The sequence below is a fragment of the Heptranchias perlo genome, chromosome 25 (assembly GCF_035084215.1).
Source record: "Heptranchias perlo isolate sHepPer1 chromosome 25, sHepPer1.hap1, whole genome shotgun sequence".
In the NCBI taxonomy this organism is placed as follows: Eukaryota; Metazoa; Chordata; class Chondrichthyes; order Hexanchiformes; family Hexanchidae; genus Heptranchias; species Heptranchias perlo.
The window spans coordinates 43,267,821-43,292,985 of record NC_090349.1 but is presented as its reverse complement, the minus strand read 5'-3'; the positions used below and the strand labels follow the sequence as shown (position 1 = coordinate 43,292,985).

The 25,165-nt window shown below is 46.7% G+C and overlaps 1 long non-coding RNA gene across 1 annotated transcript in view; it reads left to right on the top strand.

Annotated features, from left to right (window-relative positions):
* The first annotated feature begins 7,293 nt into the window (after window positions 1-7,293).
* LOC137342413 (uncharacterized) overlaps window positions 7,294-25,165 on the top strand; it is a 34,577-nt gene continuing 16,705 nt past the window's right edge. Inside the window, exons 1-2 of the long non-coding RNA XR_010967256.1 lie at window positions 7,294-7,411; window positions 18,553-18,658. This is a non-coding gene — a long non-coding RNA (uncharacterized lncRNA). The remainder of the gene's footprint in view (window positions 7,412-18,552; window positions 18,659-25,165) is intronic.

Here is a 25,165-nt window from a genome sequence, read left to right as displayed (position 1 = left end):
TTGAGCACATAATCCAGGCTGACACTCCCGATGCAGTACTGAGGGAGTGCTGCACTGTCAGAGGTGCCGCCTTTTGGGTGAGATGTTAAACCGAGGCCCTGTCTGCCCTCAAAGGTGGACATAAAAGATCCCATGGCACTATTTCGAAGAATAGCTGGGGAGTTCTCCCCGGTATCCTGGCCGGTATCCCTCAACCAACATCACTAAAAACCAGATGATCTGATTAAAGCGAGCATTCAGGTGCAGCAAGCAGTTAGGAAGGCGAGTGGTATGTTGGCCTTCATTGCAAGAGGATTTGAGCACAGGAGCAGGCATGTCTTACTGCAGTTATACAGGGCCTTGGTGAGACCACACCTGGAGTATTGTGTGCAGTTTTGGTCTCCTTATCTGAGGGAGTGCAGCGAAGGTTTACCAGACTGATTCCTGGGATGGCAGGACTGACGTATGAGGAGAGATTGGGTCGACTAGGCCTATATTCACTAGAGTTTAGAAGAATGAGAGGTGATCTCATCGAAACATATAAAATTCTAACAGGGCTAGACAGACTAGATGCGGGGAGGATGTTCCCGATGGCTGGAGAGTCCAAAACCAGGGGTCACAGTCTCAGGATACGGGGTAGGCCATTTAGAACCGAGATGAGGAGAAATTTCTTCACTCAGAGGGAGGTGAACCTGTGGAATTCTCTACCACAGAAGGCAGTGGAGGCCAAGTCATTAGATGTATTCAAGAAGGAGATAGATATATTTCTTAATGCTAAAGGGATCAAGGGATATGGGGAAAAAGCGGGAACAGGGTACTGAGTTAGACGATCAGCCATGATCATTTTGAATGTCAGAGCAGGCCCGAAGGGCCGAATGGCCTACTCTTGCTCCTATTTTCTATGTTTCTATGTTACTTCATTGCTGTTTGTGGGATCTTGCTGTGCGCAAATTGGCTGCTGCGTTTCCTGCATTACAACAGTGACTACACTTCAAAAGTGATTCATTGGCTGTAAAGTGCTTTGGAATGCACTGAGGTCATGAAAGTTCTTTCTTTTATGATTAAGTACAGTCAGAGCAAACTAAACAACGAACCAGGTTCTAATTATTTTAGATTATTTGGACTGTGCTGCCGATGACGAAATGTTGGGGCAGTCTGCATATGTATCAGAGTCTGTTTTTTAAAATATAAAGGAAAACATTTTTGATGATGGAGAAGAAGCATAAAGTGCGTTCGGTTTAATGGGGTACTGGTGTCACAAGTTCCCAACCCACCCATCTCACACAGCCTGCAACAGCCCAGAATAAACCCGCCTGATTCCCTCTAAGACCGGCCAACAAGGAGCTCTGGTTTAATAAAAAGCAATCACATCTTCAAGGTTGCCAGGCTTAGCGAATACTTGGGGTTGTCAATAGCCTCGATAAAATAATCATAAATAATAATAATGTCGGAGATTGAGATTGAGACCTAGATAAGAAATCCATTTTGCACAAAATAATTATTTAGATTCTTATACTATATTCCATTTTGGATTATTTCTTGCTAAAACACAAAATTGAAAGACAGCTAAAAGGACGAAAATGTATCTGTACAAGACGTTACGACAACATTCTGTGAGGCTGACACATATTTACATTTAGATTCACTTTATCACTCCCAACTGGAGACTCAGTTCTCTTTTCAGGCCTTGCTAACCCAAACATACTTAGCACGGACTTGGGACATCTTGACATGGACTGGTGCCGAAAGTATATAAAGGGCAGTGGAACGCTGATTCCTATGGAGTAGTGCAGCTAGAAACAGAATAACTGGGGTAAAATCGTGTGGCCATAGTTTGGGAGAAGGGAGATATCTGGAGGGCTGGGCCGTAATGTGTGTGATCACGGTATTGGTCGCGAGTATATGTAACGTTTAATCCTTGATAAACGGCATGTGTTTGACTCTGTGTCCAAGAATTCATCCTTGGAATATAGGCCCAGGACTGCAGCCTTAGTCTATATTATTACATAATAATAACTTCCTAACACATGGACTCTGGATAGAGTGGGCTTGATGGGCCGAATGTCCTTTTCTCACTTGGACTTTTTTTTTTATTCGTTCATGGGATGTGGGCTTCGCTGACGAGGCCGGCATTTATTGCCCATCCCTAATTGCCCTTCAGAAGGTGGTGGTGAGCCGCCTTCTTGAGCCGCTGCAGTCCGTGTGGTGACGGTTCTCCCACAGTGCTGTTAGGAAGGGAGTTCCAGGATTTTGACCCAGCGACGATGAAGGGACGGCGATATATTTCCAAGCCGGGATGGTGTGTGACTTGGAGGGGAACGTGCAGGTGGTGTTGTTCCCATGTACCTGCTGCTCTTGTCCTTCTAGGTGGTAGAGGTCGCGGGTTTGGGAGGTGCTGTCGAAGAAGACTTGCCTCTTACGTCATCCAATGTTAAACAGCTGTCCAGTATTCAAAGCCTTCGACTGCTCTTTCTTTTCTCAGCTGAAGCCCTGAAGGTGTTAATTGCTGCAGGTTTTTGAGAGAATGGGTGTTTTTCTCCTAAAGGTCTTTGAGAGCAGGGGGTGGGGAGAGGGAGACTCTAGATGATTTACATAAAAGTCTCCTAAAATGTGTGTAAACCTTTTCTGTAGAAATGATGAGACATATCCTGTCTTTGCAAAGCTTCGGGGAATCATACAAAGAAAATTGCACTGCTACACCTGGGCAGAATTGTGAATTCTAAGCGGATTAATGAACAGTGCGCATCTGCTAAAACGTCTAATGATCCTGGGTCACATTTCTAATGAGTCTGTGTGTCAGCTTAGCTCAGTGGGTAGCACTCTCACCTCTGAAGTAAAACGTTACAGATTCAAGCCCCACTCCAAAGACATGAGCACATATTCTAGACTGATACTTCAATGGAGTGCTGAGGGAGTCCCGCAATGTCGGAGGTGCTGTCTTTTGGATGAGATGTTAAACTGAGGCCCCATCTGCCCTCTCAGGTGGACGTAAAAGGTCCCACGGCACGTTTTTGAATTCCCCCTGTGTCCTGTTCTTCCCTCAACCAACATCACCAAAAACGGTGATCTATTTCATTGCTGTTTGTGGGATCTTGCTGTGTGCAAATTGTTGCTGCACTTTCCTACATTACAGTGACTACATTTCAAAAGCGCTTTGGGATGCTCTGAGGATATGTTAAGATGCAAGTTCTTTCTATCTATATATATACTTAATGGAGAGGCCATGGGCTATTCATTTTATGTATTGACCCTTATCACTCTAAACACATCCAAACAACCTGCGATAATAAATAAGAACTATGTATAATTATTTTTTTAAATCCTGATGTTACTGTTGTTAAGTTAGTGGTTGATGAATATTTAATCAGGTGACTGAATCAAGTATAAATTCTGCAAAGTGAATTTTGTCGCAGTAAAGGTTTGAAAAGCAACTATTGGTGATGCTACATTCACACCAGTAAAAGTCATTGAGAATGGAGAACCTGTTATTTTTATCGCAGACACGCACATTTAGACAGATGAGTCATTTCTTACTGTGAGTCACTAATTTAGTAATCCGTGTTCCAACTGCAACAAAGGTCTTAATATTTCTTAATCCAGGAGGAAAATTACAGCAAATTTATTTGCTGAAATATAATTGCAGCATTGAATTTATACAGAGTCCTTTGAACAAAAATTGGAAGTGTGACCATCGACCCAGTCACTCTGAAATAAGGCTTTCTCCTGGCGTCTCATATTTTAAACTGAACAAGTTCCTGATGACACGAGGCTAAGCAACCAGGTGACAGGTGTAAGGGAGATTGATGATAGTCAAAGGAATCTGAAAGCAAATTAAGTGGATAAGCTAAAGAGTGGCAGCTGGATTTTAATGCGGATAAATGTGTTGTTTTGTGGACTGGTGCAGGAAACGTGAACCCATTAAATTGGGTGTTTGTCAGCAAAGGGGACAAGGGAAAGGATTTGGTTGTGATTTTTTTTGGCCTCTCATCTACAAGGGACAAATCAGGAGTGTGATGGAATACTTTCCACTTGCTTGGATGAGGGCAGCTGCAAGAGCACTCAAGGAGCTCGACACCATCCAGGACAAAGCAGTCACTTGTCTAAATATAAAGCCCCTCCATCGTGGTGTTGGTGAGCCACCTTCTTGAACCACTGTAGTTTGTGTGGTGAAGGTACTCCCACTGTGCTGGCAAGGTAGGGAGCTTTAGGATTTTGACCCAGTGATGACGAAGGAACAGCGATTATATATCTCCAAGTCAGGATGGTGTGTGACTTGGAGGGGAACTTGGAAGTGATGGAGGGGTTTTACATTTAGACTAGTAGATGAAATGCGAATCAAGTTTTCTCCTGAATGGTGTCGAGTTCTTGAGTGTTGTTGGAGCTGCACCCATCCAAGTGGAGAGTATTCCATCACACTCCTGACTTGGGCCTTGTAGATGGTGGGGAGGCTTTGGGGAGTCAGGAGGTGAGTCACTCGCCACAGAATACCCAGCCTCTGACCTGCTCTAGAAGCCACAGTATTTATATGGCTGGTCCAGTTAAGTTTCTGGTCAATGGGGACCCCCAGGATGTTGATGATGGGGGATTCAGCAATAGTAATGCCATTGAATACCAGGGGGAGGTGGTTAGATTCTTTCTTGTTGGAGTTGGTCATTACCTGGCACTTGTGCAGCACAAATGATACTTGCCACTTAGTAGCCCAAGCCTGGATGTTGTCCAGGTCATGCTGCATGTGGGGTCGGACTGCTTTTTATCTGAGGAATGGAACTAAACACTGTGAATCATCAGCGAACATCCCCATTTCTGACCTTATGACGGAGAGAAGATCATTGATGAAGCAGCTGAAGATAGTACTGGAACAGCTTGGCTCTGTTGGAAAACACAGCTGCTAATTTGCACACAGTAAACAAAATTAAAATGAGATGAATGAATACTTAATCTGTTTTTAGTGGAGTATGGTCGTGTAGTGATTGTGTTACTGGACCACTAATCCAAAGACCTGGACTAATAATCCATGGAACGTGAGTTCAAATTCCATCATGGCTGTTTGAGAATTTTAATTCAGTCTTAAAAAACTGGCAATACAAACATACGAACATATGAAAATGTCAAACAGGAAAAGACTTGTTGGCCCATCTAACTTATCCCATATAATTGTGATGTCTTGTGCTTCACAATACAGACACTCTCCACCCATCTGGAGCCAGGTGATCTCCTGGGAGAGGAGAAAAACCAGATAAAAACCCAGGCCAATTCAGGGGTAAAAACCCGGAACAGTCCTCTCCATTGAAACTAGCCCAGGAGACCACATTAACCCTGATTTATATTACAAGGTGCCTAACTCTTGTACAAGGTGATCTCCGCCCCACCCAGAAATAAGTCCAGCTCTCTCTTGAAGGAATTCAGTGAACCAGCATTCACCGCACGAGTCGGCAGCCTGTTCTACAGGTCCGCAATTCTCTGGGAAAAGAAGAATTGCCTAACATCCAACCTAGTTCTGCCCTTAAATAACTTGAACCATGACCCCTGGTCACTCCCTTGCCTATTCAGTTGAAAAAATTGGTTGACATAAACACAATCTAGTCCCTTCATTATTTTATAAACCTCAGTCAAATTGCCCAAGTTTACACTTTTCTAAAGTATACGGACCCAGCTTTTTGAGCCTCTCTGGGTAATTAAAGTGTTTTAAACTGGGAATCAACCTTCTGACTCGCCTCTGCACCCTTCCAAAGCCTCAATATCACCCACCATGTGAGGAGACCAAAACTGGAGACAGTATTCTAACTGAGGCCTGACCAAGGTCTTATACAAGGACAAAATGGTATGCTTTGTTTTGTAGTGAATTGTCCTATGAATACAGCCTAGAAACCTATGTGCTTTAGTGATAGCACTGGTCATGTACCTGTAGAGAGTAATGCACTAAAATACCCAGATCTCTTTCACCACTGGCTAAATTAAAAAGCTGGTATCAGGAAAAGTGACCATTACGCTGTTGGACTGTCGTAGAAACCTAACTGGCCCCCTAACATCCTTTAGAGAAGGAAACCTGCCGTCCTTACCCGGTCTGGTCTATCTGTGACTCCAGACCCCACGCCAATGTAGTTGACTCTTAACTGCCCTCTGAAGTGGCCGAACAAGACGCTCAGATTGCTACAAAGAGTAAAAACTCCCCACATAATAGCACTGTGGGAGCACCTTCACCACACAGACAGCAACGGTTCAAGAAGGACCATCCACCACCAGGGCAACTAGGGATGAGCAATAAATGCCAGCTTTGCCAGCGACACCCACATCCCGAGAATGAATTTTTAAGAAGTTTGTAGAGTGAGATGCCTTTTGAAGAGCTGGCTGAATATCCGTTTTAGGATTATCATTGAAGGTTACAAGGATAAAGATCAACGTACACCATCAAATAGTCTACAGATCACGACAGTTCCAGTGTTGCTGCGACACAAATGTGTCAGCTGTGCCTTAGAACTGTTTGACTAGTGTAGTTTGTAAGATGCAATAGATAGCATGGGAGTTTTCTGAGATACCCTCAGGGTCTCAGGTTTTGAGAAAAGATTTCACACAGATATTTCTTCGTAGAGCTTTCACCTGTGTTGATATGTCCTTCGGAAGATTGAGTGGGCTGGCTGGAGTTCACGATAAGCCAATTTTTTCTGACTTAGCGGAAGGAATGGGCTAGATGGCCTTTTCTAATTCTAGTCTAAATTCCTTGGTTCAGTGGTAACACTCTCGCCTCTCAGTCAGAAGGTCATGGGGTCAATCCCCACTCCAGAGACTTGAGCACAAAATCTAGGCTGACACTCCAATGCATTACCGAGGAAGTGCTGCACTGTTGGAGGTGCCGTCTTTCGGATGAAACGTTAAACCAAGGCCCCAATTGCCCTCTAAGGTGGACATAAAAGATCACATGGCACTGTTTTGAAGAAGAGTAGAGGAGTTCTCCCTGGTGCTTGGCCAATATTCATCCTGCAACCAACATCACTAAAGCAGATTATCTGGTCATTGTTACATTGCTGTTTGTGGAACCTTGCTGTGCGCAAAATTAGTTGACACATTTCCTACACAGTGGGTACTACACTTAAAAGGTACTTCATTGGCTGTAAAGCGCTTTGGAATATCCTGAGATCGTGAAAGGTGCTATATAAATGCAAGTCTTTCTTTCCTTTAACTTTCTAACTTCCCTCGAGGCCTATCTCTAATTAGTTCTGTTAACACCCTGCAACACAGTCTAATACCCAGTTTGTAATTCCAGGTGCTATATAAATGCAAGCTCTTTCTTTCTTTATATAGTAATCCTCACGCTATAGAAGAACGTGTGAACGCTTTACAAAAGGAAGAGGAGAGCAGCGGGCAGGAGACAGCAAGGTGTGAGCACAAATCATCATGGAGAATGTGTGGAATGCACCGAGTGTGCAATACTGTGGTGAGTTCATGAGCTCGGTCAGGGACATCAGGGGAAGTGAAGACGAGAGGCCAGGCCACATGGAGGGAGGGAAAATCAAAGGGTGTCAAGCTAGGGAACTCCTTATCTCTGTAACCTCCTCCAGCCCTACAACCCTCCCTATCTCTGTAACCTCCTCCAGCCTTACAACCCTCCGAGATCTCTGCGCTCCTCCAATTCTGGCCTCTTGCGCATCCCCGATTTCCATCGCTCCACCATTGGCAGCCGTGCCTTCAGCTGCCTAGGCCCTGAGCTCTGGAATTCCCTCCCTAAACCTCTCCGCCTCTCTCTCCTCCTTTAAGACGCTCCTTAAAACCTACATCATTTGTCCTACTATCTCATTATGTGGATCGGTTTCAAATTTTGTCTGATAATCACTCCTGCGACACGCCTTAGGGCGTTTTACTACATTAAAGGCACTGTCACACAAAAGGCAGCATTCTCTGGCTCAGTCACCGGTCTGAATTTCAGGGATGAATGCTACAATAACGGAGCAGGGCCAACCCAATGGGGGAAGAAGGGGGGGGCGACGACATGAGAAAGATAGAAATAAAACTACAGAAGTGGAATATATTTATCCCAGGGAAGTAAATGCAATCATAAGAGAGGATGGAACCATGTGGAAATTATATATATAATCACACACAAGTAACAACGCTTTGCTGGCAATAAATGCTAATTTAATCAATCCTGTAGGCTCGCTTGTGAATACATTGTTATTCCATAAATACTAGACAGCCATAATAAAGGAACTGATTCATCACCATTACACATAATAGACAGTAGCACAGGTCAAAGATTATAAAAAGAAATAAAGAACTTTTATTGACACAGCGCCTTTCATGACCTCAGGACGCCCCAAAGCGCTTTACAGCCAATGAAGTACATTTGGAGTATAGTCTCTGTTGTAATGTAGGAAACAAGGCAGCCAATTTATGCACAGCAAGATCCCACAAACAGCAATGATATAAGTGACCAGATCATCTGTTTTAGTGATGTTGGTTGTGGGATTAATATTGGCCCAGGAGAGAACTCCCCTGCTCTTCTTCGAAATAGTGGCCATAGGATCTTTTACGTCCACCTGAGAGGGCAGACGGGGCCTCGGTTTAACACCTCATCCAAAAGACGGCACCTCCGACAGTGCAGCACTCCCTCAGTACTGCACTGGGAGTGTCACTCTTAGTTGGAGAGGGAATTCTTTTTGTCGTTGGGATTTTAAATCTCCCATTAGTGCTGGGGTCTGAAGCTGCCCTTAGACGACTCGAGCTTCAGGGTGAAGCAATTTCCCTTCGTGTTGCTTGCTGCAGTTATAAGAACAGAAAGTTGTAGTGTAATTATAGACTGGGAGTCAGGGCTTCACTTGATACTAGATCGAAGTGGAGTGAGATTCCCTGGAGAGGAGGGGCTTTAGCTGATTGTTGGGTGGCCTCCAGCAGCCACTTCAAGGCCGCATGTAGACCTGGTTCTCCTGAACGCCACAGGCCCCAGCGCGGGCTACAATCAGGGCAGCCCAAATTTCAGGAAGGGGGCCTCAAACAGGTGTTGCACATGCAAAGGGCCCAATGCCTGTTTTAGGACATTCTATATTTCAGCCTTTACCAATATGGCGGGCAGCGCACTTCCGGCACGGGGTTTGTGCGTGCTCGCCACCGTTGTATTGGACGCACGGGCGCCCATTTAGCGCCTATAAAACTGGCGGCACGTCAACGGGTTTCTAGGCCCGAGTGTCGGCATCGCAGACGATCGGGTCCATGTCCGACATCCACATCTCCGATACTTCTAGCGGGGGTCCGTTGATCGCAAGCAAGAGATGCGACACGCTGGCTGATTCTTATTTTGCCTATTCCAGAGGCACTGGAGCCAGTTGTAGTCCCAAAACGGTTGCCCTGGCTGAGATCAGCTATCTCAAAGCCAGTCTGTTTAATAACAACAATGACCTGGATTAGCGTAGAAAAACGTCCCAAGACGCTTTGCAGAGGCCTGATCAAAAAAAAAAAATCGATGCTGAGCCAAAGAAAGAGGTATTAGAAGAAGGCGACTAAAAGCTTGGTCAACTTTTAAGGATGGTTTTAAAGGAGGACAGGGAGGTGGAGAGATGCAAGGGTTTAGGGGTGGGGGGATTCTACAGCATGGGGCGTAAATGGCTGACGGCACAGCCACCAATGGTGGGGCAAAAGGAGAGGGGATGCCCAAGAGGTCAGAGTCAGAGGAACGGAGAATTCTGGGGTAGGGGCTTGTGGAGCTAGAGGAGGTTACAGAGATAAGGAAAGGTAAGGCCATGAGAATTTTAAATTTGTGGTGTTGGGGGTCCGGGAGCAAGGACAGGGGTGATGGGCGAGCAGGACTTGGTGCAGCGTAACACACGGGCAGGAGAGTTTCGGATGAGTTTAAGTTTATGGAGGGTGGAGAATGGGAGGCTGTCTAGGAGAACATTGGAGTAATCCTGTCTGGAGGTGACAAATGTATGGAGCAGAGTTTCAACAATAGGTGGGCTGAGGTAGAGGTGGAGGTGGGTGATGTTACGAAGGTGGAAATAGATACGGAGATGGAGAGGATATGGAGATGTGGGGTCCGAAACTCAGCTCAGGGGCAGATAGGATGCCGAGGTTGCAAACAGTCCGGTATAGCCTGAGACAGTGGCCGGTGAGGGGTTGGAGTCGTTGGCGAGAGGAAAGAGTTTGTGACGGGGGCCGAAGACCGTGGCTTTGGTATTTTCAACGTTGAACCGGAGAAAATTGCAGCTCATCCAAGAGTGGGCAAGCACTCTGACAGCACAGAGGCAGTGGAGGGGTCGTGAGAGATTGTGGAGAGGTAGAGCTGGGCCTCAGTCAAGTTTTTAACTCCTTTTATTGGCCTACATTAGGTGGCACTAGGCTAACATAAGATTATGCAACCAGGATTATTAACCACAAAACAGCAATGGGGTTCATTTCTAGAGGAATAGAACTGATAAGCGGGGAAGCTATGTTAAATTTGTATAGAACCTTGGTTAGGCCACACTTGAGTATTGTGCACAGTTCTGGTCTCCACATTACAAAAAATATAGAGGCACTGGAGAAGGTGCAAAAAAGATTGACAAGGGTGATACCAGAACTGAGAGGTTAGACCTATCAGGAAAGGTTGAACAGGCTGGGGCTTTTTTCTCTAGAAAAGAGAAGACTGAGGGGTGATCTGATAGAGGTCTTTAAAATTATGAAGGGGTTTGATAGGGTAGACGTAGGGAAGATGTTTCCATTTGCAGGGGGAGACCAAAACGAGGGGCCATAAATATAAGATAGTCATTAACATATCCAATAAACAATTCAGGAGAAACTTCTTTACCCAGAGAGTGGTTAGAATGTGGAACTTGCCACCACAAGAAGTAGTTGAGGTGGCCGGCATATATGCATTTAAGGGGAAGCTAGATCATAGTATCATAGAAAGGTTACAGCACGGAAGGAGGCCATTCGGCCCATTGAGTCCGTGCCGGCTCTATGCAAAAGCCATCCAGCTAGTCCCACTCCCCCGCCCTATCCCCGGAGCCCTGCAATTTTTTTCCTTTCAAGTATTTACCCATTTCCCTTTTGAAGGCCATGATTGAATCTGCCTCCACTACCCCCTCGGGCAGTGCATTCCAGATCCTAACCACTCGCTGTGTAAAAAGGTTTTTCCTCATATCACCTTTGGTTCTTTTGCCAATCACCTTAAATCTACGTCCTCTGGTTCTTGATCCTTCTGCCAATGGGAACAGTTTCTCTCTATCTACTCTGTCTAGACCCTTCATGATTTTGAATGCCTCTATCAAATCTCCTCGCAACCTTCCCTGTTCCAAGGAAAACAACCCCAGCTTCTCCAGTCTATCCACGTAACTAAAGTCCCCCATCCCTGGAAACACATGAGGGAGAAAGGAATATATGCTGATAGGCTGAGATGAAGTAGGGAGCGAGGAGGCCCACGTGGAGCATAAACACCAGCATGGGACTGTTGGGCAGAATGGCCTGTTTCTGTGCTGTAAATTCTATGTAACTCTATGCAGTAATAGTGGCTTGCTGGTGTTCAACCACCCAGAACGATGCCATCATTCTACGTACTTGACGTTGGATCACTTCCCTTGCGACGCACTCCCCTAGCTTCCAGCAGGCAATGTGAGAGCTGCCCATTGACTGACTTGTAATTAGACTGTTGTGTTGCATCTCACAATAATAAAACAACTGTCTCTCTCTCTGGCTTTTATGTGTAGTCTTGAGAGGGGAGAGGGGTGGGGGGAGAAGGGCTGTTCTATTAAAAATCATTGTTTATTTTACAGGTTCTTAAATCCAGCTCTTTGCGTTAAGTACGATTTAGTATAACCTTTGGATGAGGAAGTAGTACCATTCTTCCCAGCAGGGTCACTGTGTACAAACGTTTTATTGCTGAGAAAAATAGAACCGTTAATTAATAAATAAGCAAACAGCTCTGTGTCCGTAAAAAGGCCCACTCAGTTCTGGGCACTGTTATCGTCAATGGGAACTCTGCAGTGGTTGAGTTACAAAAAAAACATTAAACTCGCCATGGTTCCTGCACTGCAGCTCCCTGTTAATTACAGCCACAAATCCCATGCAAATAGTGGCTGGAGACTTTCTGGAGTCAATTAATCAAAACAAATGCACCGAAACAGCAGAGACTCAGTTCTCCCTGCGTAAATAGAAATGCAAGAGGCATTCTTGGCTTCCCCTTCTATTAGACAATTTATTGCACTCGACAGGCTGACGTCTTGCGCCTGAATTCCTGTGGGTGACATCACTTTCAGGCAATCAAAGTACAATCCAGCCCCATTATATGTGTAATTTACTACTTGATTAGTAAATAATAAATACATTCACACAGAGAGAAAAAAATACTGACATAATTATCACTCTCGCAAGTAGGATCGCTCGGCAGCGATAATAATTACACTCGACAGAGACTAAACAACTGGTGAAAGAACAACGTCACACTGACTGTATTCCACAGGTCTGATTCATCGCTACAACTAGCTCGCCAAACTGCACCATTTGTGCCTCGTACACTTTAATTGGTGTACAGCACATGTAGGTATTTCATTGTCAGCCTATCGTGTTTCGAGTTCCAGTCGTCCACTATTAAGTAATCGAATGTGAACCCAACCACTTTTGGTTCGCTGGATGGTTGTGCTGTTTTGGTTCCTTGCTCGCTCGCATTTATACACCGGCTTCATGTCCTCAAGACTTCCCAAAGCACTTTACAGCCAATGAAGTACTTTCTGAAGGGTAATCACTGTTGTAGGAAAACTTGTGCCCAGCGGTCAAATTGCCCACAGCAAGGCCCCACACACACCAGGGGTCCGATTTTAGCACCCACTATCGGGTGCGTTCTCGGCGGGGGGGCCTCGAAAATCGGGAAATCCAGGATCCCGACCGGAACGCGCCTTGATCCCGCCCACTTCCGGGTTCCCCGCTGACGATCCGGCGTGCGCGCGCAGCCCCCGCTGGTGGGAATCCCGCAGGCAATTAAAGCCAGCGGGATGCCACTTGACAATATTTAGTTAGGTATTTCAGGTCATTAACTGACCTGATTAAGGGACTGTGTGTGATTTTGGAACAACATGGGACTGTTTCCCACACTGGGGGAAACACTCCCAGATCGATTGGACGTGTTGCATCTGTCAGCCTGTGGCAGCTGCAAAGGTCCATTTGACAGGTGGAGAGGGGAGACCCTCACCCATTGCAGGAGGCCACTCTGTCACTTGGGACAAAGTTTGGCCTCCACCACCCTCCTCCTGACGGTCAAAGTCACCAACCTGCACACTTACCCCAGGGTCCGGAGACATGTACCTACCTTGCGGACCCCCTCAGATGTACATCTTGCGGATGGGGGCCGCCGTAGCTGCAGTCATGACCTACTCGGAGGGCGAACAGCATCACCAGCCTCACCAGCCTCGCCATCCACGCCGTCCACCTCTGACACATAGAGCTCCACAACAGAGTGCTGTGACACATCCACCTGTACAGCAGGAGGGAGGGCTACCGCAGAGAGAGATGCGTCGCAGAGGGCACTACCCTCGCCACAGGTTCCACAGACCGAGGCTCAGCCTCCTGGACCTCTCTGAGCAGCAGTGCACACGGAGGCTCAGAGTCACTCGACATGTAGCCCTGGACATCTGCAGCCTCTTTCATGCCGAGCTGCTCCTGGCTGGCCCGTGCACCATCTTCCTACCTGTCGCTGTCAAAGTCACCACTGCCCTCCCGAACTTCTCCTCCGCAGCCTTCCAGGGTGCCACCGGGGACATCGCCGATGTCTCTCAGTCGTCTGCGCAGAAGAGCCCTGCAAATACACCTACACCCACTCTGCAGTGACACAATGGGTGGCATCAGTGGTGGGTCCTCATAGTGATACCCAGGAGCGGGCATTATTGCACAAACCGGACAGGATTCGCAAAGACATGGCAGCAGTGGTGCCAATATAATGTGTGATGTGAGTTGTTCTGAAATTCAATAGAAGTAACAACCATGACAAACCCTCAAACACCCTTGTGCATCCCCTTCATGCTCACGACACATTTGCCTTACGCTGCCTACTGCACATATGTAAACAATTTTACAACACCAAGTTATAGTCCAGCAATTTTATTTTAAATTCACAAGCTTTCGGAGATTTTCTCCTTCCTCAGGTAAATGTTTCAAGATCTTGAGGAAGGAGAAAATCTCCGAAAGCTTGTGAATTTAAAATAAAATTGCTGGACTATAACTTGGTGTTGTAAAATTGTTTACAATTGTCAACCCCAGTCCATCACCGGCATCTCCACATCATTACTGCACATATGTGATGCATGCCCTGTGGCTGCAGCACAGGTGGTGGCAGGTTGAGTGAGGCTGGCCGTGAAAGAGATGCACGAGAGGGTGAGTATGGGATAGAGCCATGAGATTGTATGAGGATTGGGTTGAGTGGTAGTGGCGGGATGAGTACTGGCGAGGTGAGTAGGTGCAGGTAAGATGAGGATGGGGTTTGAGTGGGTATGAGGGGTGATGTGACAGAGTAGTGTTGGCAGTGCCGAAGGAGATGAGGGGTGGGGGCAGTGATGTGGCAGACGGAGTGTAGGGGAAAGACTACGTGCTCTCACTGTGGCTGACCTACTGAGGTCATTGGACCGCCTCCTGCACTGTATGCAGGTGCGCGATATGTTGGTGGCGCAGGTGACCTCCTCTGCCACCTTGAGCCAGGCCTTCCTGGTGGCAGAGGCGGGCCGCTTCCTCCCGCTCGCCGGGTGGAAGATCTCTGTCCTCCCCCTCCTCCTCACCCCATGTATTGATACCTGGGGTGAGGCATCATTAAACTGGGAGCAGCCTTCCCCCTGGGCTGCTCCATGCAGTCATCTTTGCTATTGGTTGCAGCATCTGTCAGTGGAGGACTGCCCCTTTAAATAGAGCGCCTCCAGCTGACAGATCTTACTGCGCATGCGCAGCCCGCCCGACGCGCAGATCAGCAGCGGGGAACCCGGAGGAGCAGGTAAGTGGCTCCAATTAGTGGGTTGCCTGCTACGATCGCGCGGGAAACCCACTAATTTCACATGGGCGTGTTACCCACGCGCCCGCTTGCCCACCCGCCGAGAACCCGCACCCCTGCTAAAATCGGGGCCCAGATCATCTGTTTTGGTGAGGTTGGCTGAGGGATAAATATTGGCCAGGACACCGGGGAGAACTCACCTGCTCTTCTTCGAAATAGCGGCCGTGGGATCATTTACGTCCACCTGAGAGGGCAGACAGGGCCTCGGTTTAACGTCTCATCAGAAAGACGGCACCTCCGACAGTGCAGCACTCCCTCAGTACTGCACTGGGAGTGTCAGCCTGGATTATGTGCTCAAGTCTCTGGAGTGGGACTTGAACCCAAGACATTCTGACTCAGAGAGTGCAAGAGCGTGTCCACTGGGCCATGGCTGATACTTACAGTAACCCACAGCAGTGATGCTGAATGCAATATATCCAAAAAGAAAGACTTGCACTTATATCGTGCCTTTCACATCCTCAATATGTACCAAAGTGCTTCACAGGCAATAAACTACTTTTGAAGTGCAGTCACTGTTGTTACGTAGGCAACCAATTTGCACACAGCAAGGTCTTAAGAACAGCAATGAGGTGGTCTGTTTTGATGGTGCAATCCACTTTCTGCAAGGGGGCCAAAAATAGGCCTTGGGCCTCTCACTTATATGTAAGGGGGCTAACGCCTATTTTAGGCGGCCACCAGGGATGCCTGAACAATGGCCCGGCCCAATATCGAGTCAGTTTGTGGGGTAGTTGGTTTCGAAAGGATCGATTGGTCACCTCAGATCCCTCGACATTTACTCGATTGCCTGCGCTAGTCGGGAGAGGAATCTACCAGGGATTTCCCCAAATTGGTCTCAGGTATTTTGCTTTTCCAATGAGATTATGTGATCAAGGGGGGAGGAGGAGGGGGTAAATGATGAGTGAGGTAGCACCATGTCTGGATGGGGTGGGATTGATGAGCTGGGAATGTTTTTTTCCCGTCCTTTTTGTATGCTCGTATGTTAGCCCATGAGATTTGAACTCTCAGTTTGAATACCTGCGTGCAAGGCTGAGCAAAGCTGTTTGATCCTAAGGCCAGATCAGAAAAAACAATTTTAGAACTCATCTCTGCGAATGTAAATGTCATTTAATTTAAACATACTCAGAATGTGACCTTTAATAACATAATAAATTTGTCATAGTACATTACTGGAGGAGACAGACAGCAATGGGAAAGCTGTTTTACTCAGTGAAGGAGTGTTCGCTTTAGTATTCTACCTAAGCATTACACAATAAAAAGCAAGTGTTTAACTACTGATGGAGTGTATTTTTGTTTGAAGCTGTAACTGTGTGGAAAGGGGGGCTGAATGAGAAAAGAAAATAAGAATTGCAGTTATATTGTGCCTTTCACGACCTCAGGATGTCCCAAAGCGTTATCTTATGCCACTATTCAAAGAAGAGCATGGGAGTTCTCCCCAGTTGTCTTGGCCAATATTCATCCCTCAAACAACACTTAAAGCAGATTATCTGATCATTATCACATTGCTGTTTGTGGGAGCTTGCTGTGCGTTTCCTACATTACAACAGTAACTACACTTCAAAAGTACTTCATTAGCTGTAAAGCGCTTTGGGACATCCTGAGGTCATGAAAGGCACTGTGTAAATGCAAGTATTTCTTTCTCTCTAACGTTCCACGTGGTCTGGAATTCTATTGTCCCCAGTTGCCATTCAATAAGAGCCCCCGTGAACTGATTTACTTTACTCGCTAACGATCGTACCTCTTATCAAACACCGTTCCTCAGAAGTTCACACTCCCTCAGGCAGCAATCTCACCTGGAAAGAAATCTATCGCAACGCTGCCCCTCCCTAACTCGATAACCTCCTTCAACCCTGCAACCCTCCGAGATCTCTGCACTCCTCCAATTCTGGTCTCTTGCACATCCCCAATTTTCATCGCTCCACCGTTGGCGGCCGTGCCTTCAGCTAACTAGGCCCTAAGCTCTGGAATTCCCTCCCTACACCTCTCTGCCTCTCTCACCTCCTTTAAGACACTCCTTAAAACCTATCTCTTTGACCAAGCTTTTGGTCACCTGTCCTAATATCTCCTTATATGTCTCAGTGTCAATTTTTGTCTGCTAATCGCTGCTGTGAAGCGCCTTGGGACATTTTGCTACGTTAAAAGGCGCTATATAAATGCAAGTTGTTGTTGATGCTGTTAGCTCTTAATAGATTGGTCACAGAATTGACAATGTGGGGAATAGGCATCGAATAGGGTTTGACATCTTCATCAAAATAGCGGACAGAGGAAGGTCATTCGAACACGTTAGTGGTTCACCCATTAATATCGCCAGCACTCGCTTCCAGGCTACAGACTTCTCATGGATCATTATGACAGAATGACGGAGCATAATGACATAAAACTATCATTACATGTGAGATGTATTAACTAATGGAATGTATCTTTTCATTAAGTTGACAGCTAAGAGCCAGTTTGTTATGAATTATTATGCCCTGGTATTTAACATGCACTTCATAAGAATTTCCATTTTTATAATGAATATATATATATATACACACACTAAATGAAAACAAAGTATTGTTCATAGCGCCTAAGCTCTGGAATTCCCTCCCTAAACCTCCCCGCCTCTCTCCCTCTCTCTCCTCCTTTAATCCCAGTAGATTGGCATTTGTAGGCCAAAGGTTAACAGTTTGTACGCATTGTTAATTGATAATGAGTCAGTTCGTTCTGAGATTCTGTACGAGCACAGCCACTGTCACGACAATGCTCACTGATACACCACACTTACTGTCCTAACTCAACTGCACAAACAAATATAAAACTCCCTCAGCATCACTAATTGCAGATTATGCTGTCACACAAATTCTCTTTATTGTAAAATATAATCAGCAAAAATAGAAAATTAATCTTATTGCCTTGGACGTATGTCATCGGTTCTTCATCGTCACTGGGTCAAATTCCTGGAATTCCCTACCCAACACCATTTAGGAGAACCATCAGCACAAGCAGTTCACGGAGAAGGCCCACAACCACCTTCTCAACAACAACTTGCATTTATATAGCGCCTTTAACATAGTAAAACGTCCCAAGGCGCTTCACAGGAGCGATTATCAAACAAGATTTGACACCGAGCCACATAAGAAGATATTAGGACAGGTGACCAAAAGCTTGGTCAAAGACATAGATTTTAAGGAGCTTCTTAAAGGAAGAGAGAGGTAGAGAGGCAGAGAGGTTTAAGGAGAGAATTCCAGAGCTTAGGGCCTAAGCGGCCGAAGGCACGGCCGCCAATGGTGGAACGAAGGAAATTGGGGATGCGCAAGAGGCCAGAATTGGAGGAAAGCAGAGATCTCGGAGGGTTGTGGGGCTGGAGGAGGTTACAGAGATAGGGAGGGGGCGAGGCCACGGAGGGATTTGAACACAAGGATAAGAATTTTAATACTTGAGTGGATCCAAATTCGTTAGTTTCCCCCCAAGCTGGAAGAAGCCTATCTCACGGCAAGTTGTAAATGGAAACTGACAGGTGAAATAACTGCATGTTAATCTTTCCTGTGCAGAAGTGAAATACTGATGTACCAATTTATTTTGTTATTCTGTTTTATCGGTAACAGGTGTGAAGTAAAAACCCCACATTGGCTCTCCCTGCGTCCAGAATCGGCAGCCTCCAGACCTCAAAAACTACTAAAAAAATCATGAGGTTATGGAACAAATAATGAGGTCAGTGGAGATACACTCGGCGGCTAAAATAGTCCAATAAATTTTGTTTAATTTTAGTCAGACCTGTGCCCATTAGCCCTGAATCCAAGGGCCGTGCTGTTCACTAGGAAATGTTGCTGGGATAAGCAGTCAATTCACTGAACCCTTCGTCCCATCTGGCCAGGATCCGATCATTCCATTAGCCGGAATGAATTTCTAATCAGGGCCAAGGCAGAATCCCGATAGATATCCTGGACGGGGGAGAACTGGGAAATGGGATGGAACCTGGTTCCGCAGGGGATTCTGCCATGTATTTTAGGGGGCGCCGTTTTCCGGTGAGAGGGGAATCTTCCACCCGCCCCCCCCCCCCCTCCTCCTTACGTTTGGCGTATATGTCCTAGGTCCCAGTACACCTTTACAAGGCACCAGCAGAACACTCGCCTGCGTGAGTCGCACTGAGGCCCCAAACCTTCATCCGCCAAAGGCGATCAGTCCCAGAGGGGATTGACTACCTTAAACATCACACCCAAGACTTCTTCAGCAGCACCTCCCAAACCAGCGACCTCCACAAACCAGAAGGATAAGGGCAGCAGGAGCATGGGAACGCCATCACGCCCGAGTCACACGCCACCCCGACTTGAACATATATCGGCCGTTCCTTCATCATCGCTGGGTCAAAATCCTGGAACTCCCCACCTAATAGCACTGTGGGAGCACCTTCGACATGTGGACTGCAGTGGTTCAAGTAGGTGGCTCATCACCACCTTCTCAAGGGGCAACTAGGGATGGGCAATAAATGCCGGCCTTCCAGCGACGCCCACATCCCTGAAAATGAATTTAAAAAAACAGTCTCCTTTAGGGGTTGAAGATTTTTTTTAAAGTTTTTTTTTTGACCTGGAAAAGCCGAGGGACCCCTGAGGCAGCGTCTGTGGGCCATCAGCGTGGCCCCCGCAGATGCCAGAAGCCCTCCCCAACCCGTGCAGAGGACGCCGTCACTGTAATTTGGTCGGGTGGTCTGCGTATAGAGACATCATCGGACTTACCGCCCCGTCCCACCGCATCTCTGCCGGAATTTCGGCTCCGCGGTGTTCTGACGTGTCATGTGACCAGGTGTTTTCTGCATTATGGTCTGTCGTGCTCCCCTGCGTTTGTCCAAAGGTTCAATCCAACCATCCAATGTGTTTTGACATGAGCTGGCCTTGTGTTACGGCTTTCCATTCTCAAGCAGGTCTCGTTCTTTTAACAATGCCCGACATATTTATATTGGAAGTGCAATAAAAAGAAAATAGATTCTGTGGTGACATAAAATTCCATGACGTGCAAAATTGAAGGGAGTGTCTTCCTCAAATCGATTTGGGTCAGGCCGGTTTAATTTAAATCATACTATTATTCCCGGTACTCTCACAACACTGTCACTCGTCAACGCAAGTGTCTATCAGAAAGTAATCTTTCATTATTCAATCCACTATCAGGTTTGGGGCAGGGGGCAAACACTGGGGCAATCCATTGACCCCAGCTGGTTTAGAGTTGAGTACAATCTCTGGATTGTAAACAGTGACTGAGGTTGTCTTGCTATAGGTCAGCCAAGTGTCTAAGGAAGAATTGTTCAGTTGAAAGACGCGCCTCTGATGGCTCACTATGTAAATGCACCATCAGGTGTGGTATTGAGGCCGACAGGTAAAGAAAGCCTCCACTCAAGTTTGGCCCCGTTGTGAGTGTGTGAGTGCGTGCAGCGGATAATTAAGAAAGAAAGACTTGCATTTCTATAGCGCCTTTCACCACCTCAGGACGTCCCAAAGCGCTTTACAGCCAATTAAGTACTTTTTGAAGTGTAGTCACTGTTGTAACGTAGGAAACACGGCAGGCAATTTGCGCACAGCAAGATCCCACAAACAGCAATGTGATAATGACCAGTTAATCTGTTTTTTTAGCGATGTTGGTTGAGGGATAAATATTGGCCAGGACACCGAAGAGATCACCTCTGCTCTTCTTCGAAATAGTGCCATGGGATCTTTTACGTCCACCTGAAAAGGCGGATGGGGCCTCGGTTTAACATCCCATCCGACGGACGGCACCTCCGGCAGAGCTGCACTCCCTCAGTACCGCACTGGGGTGTCAGCCTGGATTATGTGCTCTCAGGTATATGGAGTGGGACTTGAACCCACAATCTTCTGAATCAGAGGCACGAGCGCTACCCACTGAGCCACGGCTGAATGCAAATTGACGTTGTTGCTGAGGAAAAAAATGATCTTGCTCATCTTTGGAACTGGAGAGATGGGGCCACAGTGATCCCTCTGGTCCTATACTCTGCCGTTTTAGAAGGGCTATGGTCCCAGTTGGGCAGTTTAGTGTTTTTCTCCATTGCTGTTTATCTACAAATCCCCCTGATGATTAAGTTACAAAGTGCGCCAGCTGCACATCACTTTATTGACAGAAGGTGAACAGCTTTATTTAATTTGCCCTGTTCCTCTTGCAGGGAACTAGCTGTTAAGCGCTCAGCATCTGAATCTTGTAGCTGAAGGCTAAATTCAGTGCTACGTGCAGATTTGAAGTGACAGTACATGTTTCTAACACTGAGAATTCTGCTTCCACCCCCCCCCCCCCCCTCCTCTCTGTGAAGCACTTCAGAAGACTTCTTTGCAAAAACGAAATGCAAAAAAAAGGTTAAAGGAAGACAGAAAGAACTTGCATTTATTTGGCGTCTTTCACAAGCTCAGGACATCCCATAGCACTTTACAGCCAATGAAGTACTCTTGAAGTGTAGACACTGTTGTAATGCAGGAAACACAGCAGCCAATTTGCACACAGCAAGGTCCCACAAACAGCAATGTGATATTGACCAGATTACCTATTTTTAGTGACATTGCTTGAGCGATAAATATCGGCCAGGACACCGGGGAGAACTCCCGTGCTCTTCTTCGACATAGTGGCCATCGGATCCTTTACGTCCACCTGAGAGGGCAGACGGGACCTCGCTTTAACATCTCATCCAAAAGACGGCACCTCTGAGAGGGCAGCACTCCCTCAGTATTGTACTGGGAGTGTCAGCCTGGATTTTGTGCTCATGTATCTGGAGTGGGGCTTGAACCTACAACCTTCTTAACACAGAGAGTGCTACCACTGAGCTGCAGCTGACATGCAGTATCAATCTAGCCAGTGGCACGTGGTGAGCTTGAATGCAGAGCATCAATCACTTTGGGATTATCCTGACAAAAGGAATTGTACAACACAAGTCCCGATCGGCTCAGGGCAGCAAAGCTCACACATACACGCAGGCAAGATTTTATTGCAGGTAGCCATCTGATTACTGTCTCTCATTTACTATTTCTAGACTTAATGCTACTCTTTCCTTTGCAGTGGGCTTCTCAACAACATAGAATCTTACAGCACAGAAGGAGGCCATTCGGCCCATCGTGCCTGTGCTGGCTCTTTGAAAGAGCTATCCAATTAGTCCCACTCCCCCGCTCTTTCCCCATTGCCTTGCAAATTTTCTCCACTTCAAGTATTTATCCAATTCCCTTTTGAAAGTTATTATTGAATCTGCTTCCACCGCCCTTTCAGGCAGCGCATTCCAGATCACAGCAACTCGCTGCGCAAAAAATGTCTCCTCATCTCCCCTCTGATTCTTTTGCCAATTATATTAAACCTGTGTCCTCTGGTTACTGACCCTCCTGCCACTGGAAACAGTTTCTCCTTATTGACTCTATCAAAACCCTTCATAATTTTGAACACCTCGATTAAATCGTCCCTGAACCTTCTCTGCTCTGAAGAGAACAACCCCAGCTTCTCCAGTCTCTCCACATAACTGAAACCCCTTATCTCTGGGTGCAATTCTAGTAAATCTCCTCTGCACCCTCTCCAAGGCCTCACTTGCAGTTATGTTGCACCCTTGACGTGGAAAATCTCCTAAGGCGCCTTTCAGACAAAATCCATGAAAGAAACAGATGCTGAGCCAATGGGGAAATGCATGGTCGGAAAGATGGGTCTTGAGGAGATTTTTAAAGATGGAGAGAGAAGTGGAGAGGGAATCAAGGAGGGAGCTCCAGAGAGTGGGCTGAGGCAGATGATGGACCGAAGGGAGGAGGAGAGGCACAAAAGGCTCGGGCCAGCAGATTGAAGAGCTTGGGAGGATGGTTGAGCTGGAGATGGATGGAGCGAAACCTCAGAGGGATTTGAAGAGGACGATGAGGATTTTGGATTGAACGCACTGCGGTACAGGGTGGTGAGGTCAGCAAGGACGGGGGGGGTGACGGGCGAACAGCACTTAGTGTGGGATAGGAAACGAGCAGCAGAGTTTGGGACAAGTTGGAGTTTATGGAGGGTGAAGGATGAGAAGCCAACAATAAGAGCGTTAGAGAAATTAAGTCCAGAGGATACCTCATCCACCAGCCACTCTGAGAGCTGAAGGCACTAACCCCAGGTGTGAGGAGTAGACTTCGAGTGTCATGTTGAGAATTTCAACCGACAAGGCACAACAGAATAAAGCTCGTATGTTTTGATCATCTTGTGCCAATTTTGTCAATTAGTCTGTCTGCCACGAAAGAGCAACAACAGCCCACGGCTGGATCATCAACACACTGCTAGGAAGAAGGAGCGAGTGAGCTTGCATTTATGTAGCAAGTTTCACAGTCTCACAAGAAATGAGTGGGGGTGCCCCACACAGGCTCCAGTATCGCCATTTGTTGACGTTGATAGTATTTTGCTGCCCTGTCATAGTCCCCAACGCTTATCGTGGCCATGTTGGTCTTCATGTGATTGTCCCGCTATCGGCTTTGGAGGGTGTATCGTCTTTTGGAAACAGAGAGAGAGAACGGCAACAGAGAAGGACACAAATGACTGACTGTATTCTGATTCCATCCCTGCGAGCATTAGTAACATTTATAACGTTGAACGGGATCAACAGATGGTTTGTCCGGGATTTAAAACCAAGGGGTTTTCCAATGTTCCCAAAATACCGATTGAAGAATTGGGAGCTGGGAAAATGAAAGAAATGCAGGAGGGGTAGGATTGCTGAAATTCCTGCCGCAGTTACTGGCAACTGAGCATTGGGTGGGATTCTAGTTCAGAACGAGAGATTAGGAACATAGGAACAGGAGGAGGCCATTCAGCCCCTCGAGCCTGTTTCGCCATTCAATTAGATCATGGCTGATCTGTATCTTAACTCCATTTACTGTCTTGGTTCCATATCCCTTAATACCCTGGCTTAACAAAAATCTATCAATCCCAGTTTTGACATGTTCAATTGACCCCCAGCCTCAACAGCTTTTTGGGGGAGAGAGTTCCAGATTTCCACTCCCCTTTGTGTGACGAATTGCTTCCTGACATCACCCCCGAATGGCCTAGCTCTAATTTTAAGATTATGCCCCCTTGTTTTGGACTCCAGAGGAAATAGTTTCTCTCTATCTACCCTGTCAACTCCTTTAAGCATCTCATTGATTGTTAACAATGACAGCGATCAGGAGCTCAAAACAGACATGGACACAGAATGATCCATGGAGGGATTTAAATACAACAAGAACAACCAACAAGAAGAAGCAGAAGAAGAAGAAGCACCTTTAATGTAGTAAAACATCTCAAGGGGCTTCACAGGAGCGATTATCAAACAAAATTTGACACTGAGACACATAAGGAGATATTAGGACAGGTGACCAAAAGCTTGGTCAAAGAAGTAAGTTTAAGGAGCGTCGTAAATGAGGAGAGAGAGGGAGAGAGGCGGAGCAGTTTAGGGAGGGAATTCCAGAGTTTAGGGCCTAGGAAGCTGAAGGCACGGCCGCCAATGATGGAGCGATGAAAGTCGGGGATGCGCAAGAGGCCAGAATTGGAGGAGCGCAGAGATCTCGGAGGGTTGTGGGGCTGGAGGAGGTTACAGAGATAGGGAGGGGGCGAGGCCATGGAGGGATTTGAAAACGAGGATGAGAATTTTAAAATTGAGGTGTTCCTGGACCGGGAGCCAATGTACGTCAGCGAGCACAGTGGGTGATGGGAGAGCGGGACTTGGTGCGAGTTAGGATACGGGGCAGCAGAGTTTTGGATACAAATACAAATATGATAACGAGATGCGAAGAACTTACTGAACTGCCCGAAATAGCCGGGGCACTTACCATGTTATAAGTGGCGCCTCTGTAATTGACCTGTACGGTGATGGCCAACGGTTAGTGCCATTTGCCCGATATGGGCGGCCGCTCCTGATAAGGGTGGACGGTGTAAGTGGTGGGGTCTGTACCCTCTCTACCTTGGACCTCGTATCACGTCGCCTCAAACTCAATTCAATCTCTGCTCAACTTTTTGCAGCTCAATCACTGTGTGCAGCAGACGCTGTCAGATAACCGTGCAGCCCATTCGATTAGGCAGCTGGGAAGGGGGAGGAACGAGAATGGCTATCAAGTTGTCTGCGGCAGGCTGATACCAGTCCGGCCTTTCTTTTTTTGCTGCAGAGTTGAGGGTGTGGAAGTTTAAGCTCCGAGCTGTTCAGACGTTGAATAAATATTGTACACCACTCATGCTGTTGCTTTCATTCATTAAACCCGC